At 40.9% G+C, this 13,985-nt stretch overlaps 1 long non-coding RNA gene across 1 annotated transcript in view; it reads left to right on the forward strand.

Annotated features, from left to right (window-relative positions):
• Window positions 1–57: 57 nt before the first annotated feature.
• Window positions 58–13,985, forward strand: part of LOC132660163 (uncharacterized) — a 95,290-nt gene continuing 81,362 nt past the window's right edge. Inside the window, exon 1 of the long non-coding RNA XR_009601433.1 lies at window positions 58–421. This is a non-coding gene — a long non-coding RNA (uncharacterized LOC132660163). The remainder of the gene's footprint in view (window positions 422–13,985) is intronic.

Raw genomic sequence — 13,985 nt, forward strand, 5'->3', positions numbered from 1 at the left:
CCGCAGCCTCGCGGGAGGAAGCCCTTTTGGAAATGGGCGTGAAGTCAGAGCTTTACCACACTCAGGAGGTAAAGGAAACTGGCGCTTGGCGGCCATATTTGAAGTGGGTAAGAAGCCGCAGGGGGAAATTAACGAGATTGCGCTGTTACTGTTTTCAGGAGATTGAAGTTCAGAGCCTTATAACTGGCTTTTGTTAGTGACTGTAAATCCTGAGCGGGTTTCCCTCTATCCTTTAAATCCGCTATTCTCTAAAAAATACTCTCCAGAAGGTCTTGGCTGTCCTCGGTGTGGGTTTTCTGTACCCGGTGATGTTTGATTTTTTGTTGCTAGGTAATATTGTAATATACCGGGAAGCCTGGAGTTCTGCAGGCAGTCCGTGGGGTCTCAAGAGTCAGACGCAACTGAACTACAACAAATTACGGTGCGTGCTAAGTTACTTTAATCGTGTCCAACTCTTTGCGACACCATGGACTGTAGCCCACCAGATTCCTCTGTCCATGGGATTCTTCAGGCGAGAATATTGGTGTGGGTTGTTATTTCCTCCTCCAGGGAATCTTCCCAATTCAGGGATCGAACCGGTGTCTCTTGTGTCTCCTGCATTGGCAGGCAAGTTCTTTACCACTGGAGCCACCTGGGAAGCCCCTGTAATCACTGATCCAGTGAAATTTGAGAATGGTCTGGAATTAGACAGAAATTGAAGGAAGGCAGCTTCTAGGAAATTCCAGATAAAAAGAGAAAGCTTCAAGAGGAGGCTTTATCTTGCGCTTTCCTTAGGGACTGATTGAGGAGCCTCCTGTGACATTGAGGGGACAAATCTTTTTTAAAAAATGTATTTAGTTGCAGCATGTGGACTCTCATTCAGGACATGTGGGATCTAGCTCCCCGACCAGGGATGAACCTTGGCCTTCTGCCTTGGGAGCAAGGAGTCTTAGCCACTGGACCACCAGCGAAGTCCCCTAGGGGACAAATCTTTAAAGATGAGAAATGAACGTGCTGAAGATGGTTGTATGGAAAGACAGAAAATCCCCTGGAAAATCCCCTGAATACTTGATGATGTCATTGAGCTGTTGCTGCATCAGAGTTAGACCTACCTGTCTCTAGATTTTGTTGTCTAAGATAACTGATGGTCTTTATTGTCGAAATCTTTATGACATATTAATAACATGTTGGATGTCATTGTAAACAAGCTTTTAAAAGTTGCTTTGAAAAATTAATAGAGGTAATGACAAATATACAGCTATAGAACACTTGGCAAAAAATCGAAAACCAGAAAACCAAAAACCAAACAACCTGTGATAGACTGTTACTTTGGTCAGTCAGTTCAGTAGCTCAGTCTTGTCCGACTCTTTGTGACCCCATGGACTGCAGCACGCCAGGCCTCCCTGTCCATCATAAAACTCCGGGAGCTTACTCAAACTCATGTCCATCGAGTCAGTGATGCTATCCAACCATCTCATCCTCTGAAGTCCCCTTCTCCTCCTGCCTTCAATCTTTCCCAGCATCAGGGTCTTTTCCAGTGACTCAGTTCTTTGCATCAGGTGGCCAAAGTATTGTAGTTTCAGCTTCAGCAGCAGTCTTTCCAATAAGTATTCAGGACTGATTTCCTTTAGGATGAACTGGTTGGATCTCCTTGCAGTCCAAGGGACTCTTAAAAGTCTTCTCCAATACCAACCACAGTTCAAAAGCAACAATTCTTCTGTGGTCAGCTTTCTTTATAGTCCAACTCTCACATCCATACATGACAACTGGAAAAACCATAGCCCTGACTAGATGGACCTTTGTTGGCAAAGTAATGTCTCTGCTTTTTAATATGCTGTCTAGGTTGGTCATAACTTTCCTTCCAAGGAGCAAGTGTCTTTTAATTTCATGGCTGCAGTCATTATCTGCAGTGATTTTGGAGCCCAAAAAAGTAAAATCTGCCACTGTTTCCACTGTTCCCCATCTATTTGCCTGAAGTAATGGGACCAGATGCCATGATCTTAGTTTTCTGAATGTTGAGCTTTAAGCCAACTTTTTCACTCTCCTCTTTCACTTTCATCAAGAGGCTTTTGAGTTCCTCTTCACTTTCTGCCTTAAGGGTGGTGTCATCTGCATATCTGAGGTTATTGATATTTCTACCAGCAATCTTGATTCCACCTTGTGCTTCATCCAGCCCAGCATTTCTCATGATGTACTCTGTATATAAGTTAAATAAGCAGGGTGACAATATACTGCCTTGACGTACTCCTTCTCCTATTTGGAACCAATCTGTTGTTCCATGTCCTGTTCTAACTATTGCTTCCTGACCTGCATATAGGTTTCTCAAGAGGCAGGTCAGGTGGTCTAGTATTTCCATCTCTTTAAGAATTTTCCATGGTTTATTGTGATCCACACAGTCAAAGGCTTTGGCATAGTCAATAAAGCAGAAATAGATGTTTTTCTGGAACTCTCTTGCATTTTCAGTGACCCAGCAGATGTTGGTAATTTGATCTCTCATTTTTCTGCCTTGTCTAAAATCAGCTTGAACATCTGGAAGTTCATTGTTCACATGTTGTTGAAGCCTGGATTGGAGAATTTTGAGCATTACTTTACTAGCATGTGAGATGAGTGCAATTGTGCGGTAGTTTGAGCATTCTTTGGCATTGCCTTTCTTTGGGATTGGAATGAAAACTGACCTTTTCCAGTCCTGTGGCCACTGCTGAGTTTTCCAAATTTGCTGGCATATTGAGTGCAGCACTTTCACAGCATCATCTTTTAGGATTTGAAATAACTCAACTGTAATTCTGTCACCTCTACTAGCTTTGTTTTTAGTGATGCATTTTGGTAGCCCCAAATGAATCTTCCCTGTCAGTTTTGCACCATTGATAGTTTACATCTCTTGAATCTGAGCTGGCCTATGGCTTGCTTTGGTCCTTAGAATTCATCCTAGGGCTATGCCTTTTGTGTGTGTGTGTGTGTGTTAGTTGCTCAGTCGTGTCTGACTCTTTGTGCCGTGTGTGTGTGTTTGTGTGTGTGTGTTAGTCACTCTGTGTGTGTGTGTTAGTTGCTCTGTCATGTCTTACTCTTTGTCACCCCATGGATTGTAGCTGGCCAGGCTCCTCTGTCCAAGGAATTCTCTAGGCAAGAATACTGGAGTGGGTTGCCATTCCCTTCTCCAGGGACCGTCTTCACCCAGAGATCGAACTTGGGTCTCCCGCATTGCAGTCAGATTCTTTACTGACTGTATGCCTTAAGAAAGCTTAATAGCTTCTACTTTACATTCAAGGGGAAGTGGCATTGGACTTCCATGCTGTGTAAAGTGTAAAGCCCAACCTAACCACGTGGAGGAACCCTGGCTGAGGGCTTGGCTAACAGCACCCACTGAGCTCCCAGCCAATAGTCACAACCAACTCTCTAGCCACGTGAAGAAGGTCATTTTGCAAGCGGCTTCTTCAGCCTGTACTGTAGCTGTTGATACTTTGGATGACTCTGTGTGGGGCAGAGATAGGCTGCCCAGCTCTGCCCAAGCTGCAGAATACAAGCAAATACAATGATTGTGGTTTTAGCCACTAAGTTTTAGAGTACTTTGTTGTGTGGCAGTAGATAACTGAAATGAATTAAAATGTTATGTGAATAGGTTTTTGTACTTCAGAAAACATTTATTACTACTAAAGCCAAATGGGGTCTGCTTATATTAGTTTGCACTGGTTTCTGACTTTTTTTGTGTTTTTTTTTTATTGCGTTTCATGAAAATTAGCCCTGTTTCCCCCTCTAGATAATACAATTCTAGAGGCAGGGGGCAAGTCTCCTATCTTTTGCACTTTTTCTCTCTCATCAAGCTTTGTTTTAGGACTTCTCTGGTGGTTCAGTGGCTAAGAATCTGCCTTCCAGTGTGGGGGACTCAGGTTTGATCCCTGATTGGGGAACTGAGATCTCATGTGCAAAACCTGTACACTAGAGTCCGCATCCTCTGGAGCCCATTCTCTGCAACTAGAGAAGCCCTTGTGACTTGAGAAAACTCTTCCTTGAGCTGCAGCAAAGACCCAGCATGACCAAAAATAAATCAAAGGTAAATAAAAGGTTTGTTTTAGTGGAACGCAAAATTCTTTGACAGACTTTTGGTCAAGTTGTTTCCATTAAAAAGTGCTGATTTTCATACATGCTGCTATATTTAAATAGATAAACAGCAAGCACCTACTGTATAGCATAGGGAACGCTGCTCAATATTCTGTAGTAATCTAAATGGGAAAGGGAATTTGAAAAAGAATAGATACATGTATAAGAATAACTGAGTCACTTTGCTGTATACCTGAAACTAACACAGCACTGTTAATCAACTATGCTCAAATATAAAATAAAAATAAAAAAATGTTCAAATAAAAAATTGCTGATTTTAAAAACTAGTAACTTTAAACTGCCCATACAAAACAAATGGTCCACAAAACATTCTCCTTTCCTTCTGAAGGTTTTGTGATGCAGTGTTATCATTAACCCTGTCTTTTATTATTGAATGTAAACGGCCAATTGAGACAAACAGTTCTGAGACTATTCTTCCACCACTGATTAAGACTGGGGTGGCAGGTATTGGGGATAATATTCATTTAGTCTTCTGAGCTTTCTGGGAAGACTTGGTGACCTTGCCAGCTCCAGCTGTGTTCTTGTCCACTGTTTTGATGACACTCACAGCCATCTATTTCATGTCATAAACAGTAAAAAAATGACCCAGAGGAGGATAATCAGAGAAGCTCTCAAAACACTTGGGCTTACCAGAAACCATATCAATGATGGCAGCAACACCTGCTTCAAGAATTAGGGGCCACTTCCAGCTTTTCCTTAGAATGACCATCAATCTTCAGCTCAGTAAACTTGCAAGTGATGTGAGCTGTGTGACAGTCCAGCACAGGTGTATATCCAGCACTGATTTAGCCAGATTGGTTCAAGATAATCACCTTGAGCTGTGAAGCCAGCTCCATTGGTGAGTCATTTTTGCTGTCACCAGCTGCATTGCCACAATGAATATTTTGACATCAAAATCCACGTTGTCCCCGGGAAGGGAGTCACTCAAAGGTTCATGATGCATTTCAGTAGACTTTACTTTAGTTCAGTTTGCCTTCAGAAGGAAACGAGAATGTTTTGTGGACCATTTGTTTTATATGGGCAGTTTAAATTACTTTACTTTACTTCAGTTGTAACATTAACTGGAGAACACCAGTCTGCATTGGACATACAGGGACAGTACCAGTGCCACCAATTTTATAGATGTCTTAGAGGGGCAGATGCAAGGGCTGGTCAGTTGGAAAAACTGGTGGCAGGAGGCAGTCCAGAGCTTCAAGCAGCGTGGTTCCACTGTCTTTGCGGTCTTTACAGGTGAATTTCCAGTCCTTGAACCAAGGTGTGTTAGCACTTGGCTCCAGCACGTTGTCACCAGTCCAACCAGAAATTGGCACAAATGCTACTGTGTCACGGTTGTAGCCAATTTTCTTAATGTAGGTGCTGGCTTCCTTAATGATTTCCTTGTAGTATCCCTTCTGGCTCTAGGGTGGTTCAGTAGAATCCATTTTGTTAACACTAATGATTAGTTGTTTCACACTCAGAATATAGGCCAGAAGGGCATGCTCACAGTTCTGCCCATTCTTGGAGATGACTGCTTCAAATTCATCAACACCAGCAACAACAATCGGGACAGCGCAGTCAGACTGAGATATAGCTGCAATCGTGATGTTGATAAGTCTTTGTGTTCTGGGGCATCAATGTTGGTCACATAGTACTTGCTGGCCTCGAATTTCCTTGGGGAGATATTAATGGTGATATCTCACATTCAGCTTTCAGTTTATCCAAGACTCAGACATACTTGAAGGAGACCTCTCCCATCTCAGCAGCCTCTCTCTCAAACTTTTTGATAGTTCTTTGTTAATTCCGCCACATTTGTAGATCAGATGGCCAGTAGTGGTAGACTTGCCTGAATCTATTCTGTCCAATGACAGCAATGTGGATATGAGTCTTTTCCTTTCCCATTTTGGCTTAGATTTAGTGATGGTTTTTATGACACATGTTCCTGGTGGCAAACCCATTGTTCAAAAGCCTTTTGTGCCTGCTTTTAAAAAAATGTTAAAGTTACCTTTCATTTCATTTATTGACTAAAAATAATTCTCTGTATTGTTTATTAATTTATTCTTTGGCTGTGCTGGGTCTTTGTTGCTGCTTATGGGCTTTCTCTTCATTGTGGTTTGAGGGCTTCTCACTGATGGCTTCTCTTGTTTGGGAGCACAAGCTCTGCACTAGGGCTTCAGTAGTTGTGGCGTGGATTTAGTTGCCCCAAGGTATGTGGAATCTTCCTGGACCTGGGATTGAAACTATATTCCCTGCATTGGCAGGTGGATTCTTAGCCACTGGACCACCAGGGAAGTCCTAACTTGAGAACTTTCAATTTTCTCTTTCCTCTGCTTGTGTACATAATCTTTCTTCCCTGTGCTGGACAGACACACACACACACCAAAAACCTTTGTTTGACTTCGCTGGAACGCTTAGCCTCTTTTCTGATCCTTTTGTTGTTGCTGGTTTAAGAATCAAACTCCGTTTTCTAAATGCACAGTCACTCCTAGTTCTACTCTCTTGATTCCTCCTGCTCCTCCAACTTCTGTCCCTGTGATTCAAATTGCTCACTGAATAGCAGTCCTGGCTTCTTAATCACAAGGCAAAAGTTGTTTTTTTCCCAGCCCTCCCTGTTTTAGCCTCTCTGTGGCATTTGACACTGTTGATCTCCCTTTTTTCTAAAACTCTCTTCTCTTGATTTTCATAGCACGACATATGATTTTCTTCTCATCTTTTTATTCTAAACTTTTCAAAACAGTTTGGATGACTAAATGTCATTGAGCCTAATTTCCGTTTCCATTTTGCAGTATGAAGGGGTCATGAAGTGGTTGTGGGTGTTACCAAAAGCCAGTTGCGGTTCATTAGGTTTTGTGGGATGATGTGCAGTGATGTCAAAGCTTCCTCACTTGGAAGTCTAGGTATTTGATTGTGTCCAAGGCTGGTTAAAGTAACCAATCCTATAAGAGATTAATGCTCCCTATGTAGTGTTTTCCCTAAACAGAGCATACCTTTCCAATTCTATAATTCTCTGTTGCAGTCTTTCGATTTCTAATCTCTCTGATAGATTAATTCCATTGCTGGGGCAATGGTCAAACTCTCTTTTCTGATTTTTTGCTTTTCATTTGCTAATGGTGTGTGTTGATTTTACTTGTCGGGTTTTTAGAGTGCTGGAGGTGTTTGCTGCCAACTCCCAATGTTCAATGTGAGAAAAAAGCCCCACTTTTTTGACAGGCTTTTATCCGTAAATGTAGGAGTTATTTAACATAATCTAGATTTTGAAAGGTAAAATGCTTCTTAGAGATTTTGTTTGTTGTTAAAGATGCAGAAAATAGAGCTTGTTGACTGAGAAGAATTGTCTCTCCATAAATAAAGAGTGATCACTTAAAAACATCCTACTGAGAAAAAACAACCTGGTCTTATAAACAATTTCTTTTTGTATTGTGCTGAGTTATAGGTGAACTTCTAGTTCTTTCTATTGTTAGTTGATACTTATCACGAAGCCTTTTGTGTTAGTCGCTCAGTTGTGTCAGACAAATGAAAATGGAAAAGGGAGCTCTTACAACAAAGAAAATAGAAGCCTGAAGTTATTTCTCTGTGAACTTTAACTACTGTTTATTCCTGATTTCAAAAATGGCATATTTTAACAGGGCCTTAAAAACCCATCCCTGTTCTTGTCATTTACTTTGAGCTAACCGTTTATTACTGAAACTTAAAGATAAAAACTAGGGAGATTTCTCAACTTATCCTTCATAGCCTTGCTCTAATTTTCCCTCTTTCTTTTCTTATGTTGTACTGCCTTTCCCCTATACATTTGTTGTACTTGGGTACATTGTAAAGTCCAAACCCACAATCTACTTTTATTACATTATGAGGGAATTTCAGAATATAAGGTCACTTGGCTGGTAATAAGTAAATCAGCTTAGATCTTAGCTTAGATCTCTGAATAGCCAAATGGAGAACAATTAGAATCTCAGAATTAAGGATAGTAACATAATAATCCACTAACTAGAATAAGAATCTGTGAATGCATACTGATGTATACAAGTTAATGAATAAATATATAAAAGTAAGGATTTTCCCAGCAAGAATACTGGTGTGGGTTGCCACGCCTGTGTCCAGTGGATCTTTTCAACCTAGAGATCAAACCTGAGTCTCCTGCATTTCCTGCATTGTAGATGGGTTCTTTATCATTGAGCCACCATCATTCTTTACCACTTCTTACCACCGGGAAGTCCCCTAAATGTATGTAGTGGAAAGTAAATATTTAAAAGAAAGAATAATAAAGCAAATGGAGCAAAATGTAAACACTTGGTGAATCTTGGTGAATATTGGGGTGCTTTGCATGAGTCTTGCAAATTTCCTGCAAACTTAAAATTATATCAAAATAAAAAGTTACCAAATAAATACCATTCTGAATTTTGAGAGGTTAATTTTTTAAAGTAAAACCTTTAAATGAAGTATTGTAAGCATACAGAAGAGTGCAGACACCAAAAGTATACAGGCAGATTCTTCAGTTTTATGAAATGAACCCCCCCCTTCCCGCCTCAACCCGCCATGTAGTCATGATCCATTACTGACATTCTGGAAGCAACTTTCCTAGTCATTAGGCCATCTTTCCTCTGCAAGTGAGTGAGTGAAAGTTGCTTAGATGTGTTCGACTTTTTGTGACCCTGTGGACCATGCAGTCCATGGAATTTTCCCTGTCATAATATTGGAGTAGGTAGCCTTTCCCTTCTCCAGGGTATCTTCCCAACCCAGAAATCAAACCGGGGTCCCCTACATTGCAGGCGGATTCTTTACCAAATGAGCTATCAGGGAAGCCCTTCCTCTGCAAAGGCAACCTTTATACAATTTATATTGTCACAGATTAGTTTTACCTCTTTTTCCATGTTGTATAATTAGAATCATACCATGTGATTATTTTTTTGTGTGTGCTTATTTTTTTCCCAGCATTTTGTCTGTGAGTTATTTCTTGATGCAAGTAGCTATAATTAGTTTTCTTTACTATTTCACTGTATTTAAATAGACCATAATTTATTTACCTGTTATACCACTGTTGGACACTTGAGTTGTGTGATAGGCAGTCCCTAAGATGGCTGCTAGTAATCCTTACCTCCTGTTATTTATCACCTTGTGTAATCCTCTCTCCCTGAGTGTGAGCTAGATCCAGCGACTGGCTTCTAGTGAATAGGAAAAAAGTGATAGAATTTCACTTTTAAGATTAAGTTATAAAACGACTTGGCTTCCATAATGGGTTCTCTCTCTTAGTCTGCTTCAGTTCAGTTCAGTTGCTCAGTCGTGTCCGACTCTTTGTGACCCCATGGACTACAGCACGCCAGGCCTCCCTGTCCATCACCAACTCCTAGAGTTTACTCAAACACATGTCCATTGAGTCGGTGATGCCATCTAACCATCTCATCCTCTGTTGGCCCCTTCTCCTCTTGCCTTCAATCTTTCCCATCAGAGTCTTTTCAAATGAGTCAGCTTTTCACATCAGTTGGCCAAAGTATTGGAGTTTCAGCTTCAGCATCAGTCCTTCCAATGAACATTCAGGACTGATTTCTTTTAGGATGGACTGGTTGAATCTCCTTGCAGTCCAAGGAACTCTCAAGAGTCTTCTCCAACACCGCAGTTCAAAAGCATTAATTCTTTGGCACTCATCTTTCTTTATAGTCCAACTCTCACATCCATACATGACTACTGGAAAAACCATAGGCTAGAAAGCATATTGAAAAGCAGAGACATTACTTTGCCGACTAAGGTCCATCTAGTCAAGGCTATGGTTTTTCCTGTGGTCATGTATGGATGTGAGAGTTGAACTGTGAAGAAGGCTGAGTGCTGAAGAATTGATGCTTTTGAGCTGTGGTGTTGGAGGAGACTCTTGAGAGTCCCTTGGACTGCAAGGAGATCCAACCAATCCATTCTGAAGGAGATCGGCCCTGGGATTTCTTTGGAAGGAATGATGCTAAAGCTGAAACTCCAGTACTTTGGCCACCTCATGCGAAGCATTGACTCATTAGAAAAGACTCTGATGCTGGGAGGGATTGGGGGCAGGAGGAGAAGGGGACGACCGAGGATGAGATGGCTGGATATCATCACTGACTCGATGGACGTGAGTCTGAGTGAACTCCGGGAGTTGGTGATGGACAGGGAGGCCTGGTGTGCTGCGATTCATGGGGTCGCAAAGAGTCGGACACGACTGAGCGACTGAACTGAACTGAACTGACTAGACGGACCTTTGTTGGCAAAGTAATGTCTCTGCTTTTTAATATGCTGTCTAGGTTGGTCATAACTTTCCTTCCAAGGAGCAAGCATCTTTTAATTTCATGGCTGCAGTCACTATCTGCAGTGATTTTGGAGCCCAAAAAAGTAAAGTCAGCCACTATTTCTACTGTTTCCCCTTCTATTTGCCATGAGGTGATGGGACCAGATGCCATGATCTTAGTTTTCTAAATGTTGAGCTTTAAGCCAACTTTTTCACTCTCCTCTTTACTTTCATCAAGAGGATCTTTAGTTCTTCACTTTCTGCCATCAGGGTGGTGTCATCTGCATATCTGAGGTTATTGATATTTCTCCCAGCAACCTTGATTCCAGCTTGTGCTTCATCCAGCCCAGCATTTCTCATGATGTACTCTGCATATAAGTTAAATAAGCAGGGTGACAATATACAGCCTTGACATACTTCTTTTCCTATTTGGAACCAGTCTGTTGTTCCATGTCCAGTTCTAACTATTGCTTCCTGACCTGCATACAGATTTCTCAAGAGGAAGGTCAGGTGGTCTGCTATTCCCGTCTCTTTAAGAATTTTCCACAGTTTTTTGTGATCCACACAGTCAAAGGCTTTGGCATAGTCAATAAAGCAGAAATAGATGTTTTTCTGGAACTCTCTTGCTTTTTCAATGATCCAGCAGATGTTGGCTATTTGATCTCTCATTCCTCTGCCTTTTCTAAAACCAGCTTGAACATCTGGAAGTTCACAGTTCACTTACTGTTGAAGCCTAGCTTGGAGAATTTTGAGTATTACTTTACTAGCGTGTGAGATGAGTGCAATTGTGTGGTAGTTTGAGCATTCTTTGGCATTTCATTTCTTTGGGACCGGATTGAAAACTGACCTTTTGGAAAACTGCTGAGTTTTCCAAATGTGCTGACATATTGAGTGCAGCACTTTCACAGCGTCATCTTTTAGGAATTGAAATAGCTCAACTGGAATTCTATCACCTCCACTAGCTTTGTTTGTAGTGATGCTTTCTAAGGCCCACTTGACTTCACATTCCAGGATGTCTGGCTGCTTACCTGGGGGAAGTCAATGCCTTGACTTGAGGTAGCTCTCTCCAGAAGTCCAAGTGATAAGAGATGAGTAAGTTTGGAAGTACATTCTTCAGCCCCAGGCAGACCTTGAGATGACTGTAGCCCTGGTTGACACCTTGACTGCAACATCATGACAGACTGAGCTAAGAAGCCACACTGGATTCCTGAGTTGTGAAATCTGCAAGATACTAATGTCTATGTTGTTTTTGTTCAGTTGCTAAGTCGAGTCCGACTCTTTGTAACCCCATTGACTGCAGCACGCCAGGCTCCTCTGTCCACTGTCTCCTGGAGTTTGCTCAAATTCATGTCCATTGAGTCAGTGATACTATCTAACCATCTTATCCTCTGCTGTCTTTTTCTTCTTCTTTTGCCTTCAGTCCTTCTTAGTATCAGAGTCTTTTTCAATAAGTTGCTGATTCAGGACTGATTTCTGTTAGGATTGACTGGTTTGATCTCCTTGCAGTGAAAGGAACTCTTAAGAGTCTTCTTCAGAACCACAATTCAAAAGCATCAATTCTTTGATGCTCAGCCGTCTTTAGTATCTAGCTCTCACATCCGTATATGACTACTAGAAAAACCATAGCTTTGACTAGATGGAGCTTTGTTGGCAAAGTAATGACTCTGCTTTTTAATACACTGCCTAGGTTTGTCATAGCTGAAGGGTTACAGTTAGATAAATGAGATATTGCTGCCATGTTAATTAGCTGCTAACTTTTGGCGTAATATTTGATGGAGATTTTTTTTTCTAGTTTTTGACTATCACAAATAGTGCTGGCTGAATCTTCTTATATGTGTAATGTACTTATGTGGTCATCTCTTTTGGGGAATATACCTAGGAATAGAATTACTGGGTCATGAGGGGCTTCCTAGGTGGCTCAGTGATATAGAATCCAGCTTCCGATGTAGGGGACATGGGGTTCAATCCCTCAGTTGGAAAGATCCCCTGGTGTAGAAAATGGCAACTCACTCCAGTATTCTTACCTAGAAAATTCCATGAACAGAGGAGCCTGGCAGGCTGCAGGTTCATGGGGCCTCATCTGAGTCACATGCGACTGAGCATGCGTACACAGGGTGTATTATGACTACTTTAGTGGAACTGCCTTATAGTTTTCCACAGTGGTTGTCGCAGTATATACCTCTGTCGGTAATATATGTTCCTCTACAGGCTCGGCAGCACTAGGCATCATCAATCTTTTTAATTTAGTCATTATGGCATCTCATTTGAAAATATTTTATTTTGAGATAATTTCAAATTGAGAGAAAAGGTGCAAGAGCAGCATACAAATCTTCCATTTTCTCTTTTCCTAGAGTCCCTAATTTTGAACATTTTACCACATTTCTCTCTCTCTTTAATGTATGTGATGATTCTTTTTCTGAGAACAAGTTGGAGGACAATGACCCATCCCTTAAATACCACAGTGCAAATAAAAGTACTTTCTGATATAATTATAACTAACCAGAGTCAGAAAATCAACACTGATACAGCACAATTATTCAATCCATAGACCCTGTTAAAATTTTGACAACTATCCCGTTCTCTCCCTCTTTTTTCTGGTCTAGAGTCCGGTCCAGTATAATGTTGCATTTATTTGTCACGTCTGTTTAGGGTCCTGCAACCTAGAATAGTTCCTTAATATTTCGCTGTTTTTTGTGACCTTGACAGTTTTAAAGTCTATACTTGTTTCATTCTGTTAGCACCATTGACTGGGGCTTGCCTGATGCTTCCTCATGTCCAGACTTGCCATGCATTCTTGGCAGGAGAAATGTCTGAACTGGTGCTGTGCTCATCTCAGTGAATCACATCAGGAAACATGTGATGTCAACCTGTCCCATTGCTAATGAAGTTAACCATAAGCACCCAGCTAAGTTGCTACAGTACTATTAAATTTCTCTACTGTGAAGTCATCATTTTCCCATTTGTAATTTAATAGTGTTTTCTGGGGAGAGAGTCCCAAGACTATTCCAATATCCTGTTCCTCATCATACCTTACCAATCTTAGTATCCATTGATGACTCCTGCCTAAATCAGCCACCAATATCATGGTTGCCACATGCTGATTTTTAAAAGTCCATCATTCTTTCTATGTGATTAGATAAGATTAAATTGTCAGAAAGCTCTTTCCCTTCTTTCTTATTCATTCATTCATTTATTTATATCAGTGTGGAATGAATCACGGATGTATTACGTTAGTCAATGCATTAGGACCTGGTACTGTCATTATTATAATGATCAGAGAGTTCCAGTTTTGGCGAGTGAGAACCCACTCAAGCTGACTCCCAAGTCCTTTGGACATATCAAAGTGTTCTTTGAGCACTTCCTTATTTTCTGATACAATAGAATGTTCTAAACTCTATGCCCTAGTCCTGGAATCAGTTATTTCTTCGAGGAGCCCTGGTTCCTTGTATTTATTTTTTATTATTTTAGAATTAATTTTTGTTGGGAGTGTAGTTGATTTTCAATGTTAGTTTATGCTGTAAAGTGAATCATTATATCTATATCTATATATATCTATATCTCCGCTCTATTTTAGATGCTGTTCTAATATAGGTCATTACAGAGTGCTGAGTAGAGTTCCCTGTGCTATATAATAGGTTCTTATTAGATGTCTTTTATATCTAATAGTGTT

This window comes from Ovis aries, chromosome 7, assembly GCF_016772045.2.
Source record: "Ovis aries strain OAR_USU_Benz2616 breed Rambouillet chromosome 7, ARS-UI_Ramb_v3.0, whole genome shotgun sequence".
NCBI classification, from domain to species: Eukaryota; Metazoa; Chordata; class Mammalia; order Artiodactyla; family Bovidae; genus Ovis; species Ovis aries.